The following is a 3352-nucleotide window of genomic DNA, read 5'->3' as shown; positions in this document are numbered from 1 at the left end:
TGGGTCGGTTGTTGCTGTTCAATCCACTCGACGAGGAAATCTGCTATTGCTTGGGATTTGATTGCTTTCTTTGCCTCAAACTTGATATCCAACGGAAGGAGTTCAATCGCCAACTTTGCCACTCGACCAATTGCATCTCTGTTGTTCAGAATTTCTGACAATGGAGCATCGCTGACGACTATGATGGAGTGATCTGAGAAATAATGTGCCACCTTCTTCGTAGTCAAGTAAATTCCATAGACCAACTTTTGGTAATGTGGATACCTCTGCTTGGATGGAGTTAAGACTTCAGAAATATAGTACACTGGGCGCAGAACTTTATGGGTTTTACCTTCTTCTTCCCGCTCGACCATCAGTACTGTACTGACAACTTGTCAAGTGGCTGCAATATAAAGCAGCAAAGGCTCCTTGCTAACTAGAGCAGCGAGCACCGGCTGGGCGGAAAGCAGGGTTTTGAGCTCTGCAAACGCTGCGTCAGCTTCAGGAGTCCACTCGAACTTATCAGATTTCTTCATCAATCGGTAAAGGGGTAATGCCTATTCACTGAGACGAGAGATGAACCGACTCAAGGCGGCCAAACAACTAGTAAGCTTATGAACATCGTGTATGCGCACGGGGCGCTTCATTCGGAGTATTGCGCCGACTTTCTCTAGGTTCGTGTCGATTCCTCGTTCGGAAACAAGGAAACCGAGTAACTTGCCACCTGGAACTCCAAATGTACACTTTGACAAGTTAAGCTTGATATCATATCTTATCAGATTGGCAAAGGTTTCAGCGAGGTTAGTCAGTAGGTCGGAACCTTTACGTGACTTAACCATGATGTCATCCATGTACGCCTCCACATTTCAACTGATTTGAGTGAGCAGGCACTTATGTATCATGCGCATGAATGTGGCACCAGCATTCTTAAGGCCAAAGGGCATGGTAACATAGCAAAAGCACCCAAATGGGGTGATAAAGGTTGTCTTTATTTCATCGGGCCCATACAGTCGGATCTGATGATACCCGGAATATGCATCCAGAAAGGACAGTCGCTCACATCCCGCAGTAGAGTCGACTATTTGATCGATGCGGGGTAGAGGAAAATGATCCTTCGGGCAGGCCCGATTGATGTGCTTGAAGTCAATACACATACGGATTGAATCATCCTTCTTGGGAACCATGATGACATTGGCGAGCCACTCAGAGTGGTAAATCTCTCGGATGAACTCGACCACCAGAAGCCGAGCCACTTCTTCGCCAATCTCCTTTCGCTTCTCCATAGTGGACCATCGAAGATACTCTTTCACAGGTTTAACCTTTGGGTTGACTCACAAACGGTGCTCAGCCAGCTCTCTGGGTATACCTGGCATGTCATAAGGTTTCCATGCAAAGATGTCCCAGTTCTCACAGAGGAACTGGATGAGCGCTTCTTCCTATTTGCTATTGAGTGTTGTTGATATATGAGTCGGAGCAGCATTGGGATCATTCGGGTGAATATGAACGGACTTTGTCTCACCAGTCGACTTAAATGCAGACTCTGAAGCAGGCTTCTTAGCTCTCAACAAATCACTCGGATCTGTTGTATTCTTGTATTCTTCCATTTCAATTGCTGCCATCTGTTCATCGGCAATCTTCGAGCCCTTCTAGAAGCACTCTTATGCTCATTGCCAATTACCAGTGACTGTAATCACGCCCCTAGGGCCAGGCATCTTGAGCTTGAGATACACATAACACAGTCGAGCCATGAAACGGGCATACGCAGTTCTGCCCAGGATAGCATGATAAGCATTGTGAAAATCCATGACTTCAAATGTCAACTTTTCCTTCCGGTAATTCTTTGAATCGCCGAAAGCCACGTCAAGGGTGATCTGGCTGAGTGAATCTGCCTTCTTCCCTGGTATAACTCCGTGAAACCGCATGTTACTCTCACTGAGCTTGGACATCAGAATGCCCATCCCACGGAGGGTCTCTGCATACAAGATGTTCAATCCGCTGCCACCATCCATCAAAACTTTGGTCAATCGGGTGCCTCCAACGACCGGGTCGACCACCAACGCTTGCCTCCCAAGGGTGGCAACGTGCGGCGGGTGATCTGACTGGTCGAATGTAATGGGGGTCTTTGACCACTTCAGATGCGTCGGTGTTGCCGGAGCGACCATGTTCACTTCCATGTTGATGACTTTCAGTCGACTTTTGCTTTCAACATCAGCAAAAATCACCAAAGTGGAATTGATATTGGGAAAACCATCATCATCCTCTTCCTTGTCCTCATCTTTATTAGACTCTTTTTCCTTCTCACTGGTTTGATTTTCTCTGAATTGTTGTATAAGGACTCGGCACTGCCGAGTGGTATGCTTAGGATAGATGAGATTTCCCTCTTCATCCTTCTTGATGTGAATGTGACATGGTAAATCCAACACATCATTACCGGCTGCATCTTTCACCTTCTTAGGGGTCCAGGGCCCTTTAGGTTTTCCTTTAGCCTTTCCTTGGGTTGCGACTGCAACCTCTCCAGGTGCTGCAGGCTTTGCTTTACGCTTCTGCTTCCGATTGGAATTTCCTCCTCCGATGTCCTCGCCGATCGGTTTACTCTTGCCACTACGGAGTCGGTCTTCTTCTTCTCTGTAGTCGTGCCGAGTGGCTATCTCCATCATTCGAGTCAGAGACATGTCTCCTGTCCGACCGAATTTAAGGTTGAGCTCCCGGTACCGAACGCCCTCCTTGAAGGCGCACACTGCTTGATGATGAGACACATTCTCCACAGTGTGGTGTAAAGTGGTCCATCTCTGGATGTAATCCCTCAAAGTTTCATTCAGCTTTTGCATGCAGTGCTGCAATTCAGTCAATCCTGTTGGCCGTTTGCACGTGCCCTCAAACGTTTTGACAAACACCCAGGCCAACTCTTCCCAGCTGAAAATACTTCCTGGAGCCAACTAATTCAACCAAGCTCTAGCTGACCCTTCAAGCATCAGGGGAAGATGCTTCATGGAAACTTCATCATTTCCTCTGCCGATCTACACAGCCACTCGGTAATCTTCAAGCCAGGTGTCAGGCTTTGATTCTCCAGTGAACTTACTGACCCCAGTCGCCAACCTAAAGTTGGGAGGGATCTGAAAGTGCTAGTGATCGACTAGAGGGGGGTGAATAGGCGATTTTAACGAAAGTCTTCAAAACATGGAAGTTTTGAAGACAAACGATAGAGATAAACCTATTACCATGCAGCGGAAGGTAGACTACACTAAGCAAGCCATAGTCAAGTATTCAGAGAAATGAAAGCACAAAGACTAATAGCAGCTAGGCAGTATAGATTAGGATGGAAGATAGTATGAAGCTAATCAGAACAGCAGTCACACAGTAAAGACAAATAAAT

Source organism: Triticum dicoccoides, chromosome 5A, assembly GCF_002162155.2.
Source record: "Triticum dicoccoides isolate Atlit2015 ecotype Zavitan chromosome 5A, WEW_v2.0, whole genome shotgun sequence".
Taxonomy (NCBI): Eukaryota; Viridiplantae; Streptophyta; class Magnoliopsida; order Poales; family Poaceae; genus Triticum; species Triticum dicoccoides.
Note: the sequence above shows the minus strand (reverse complement) of the source record.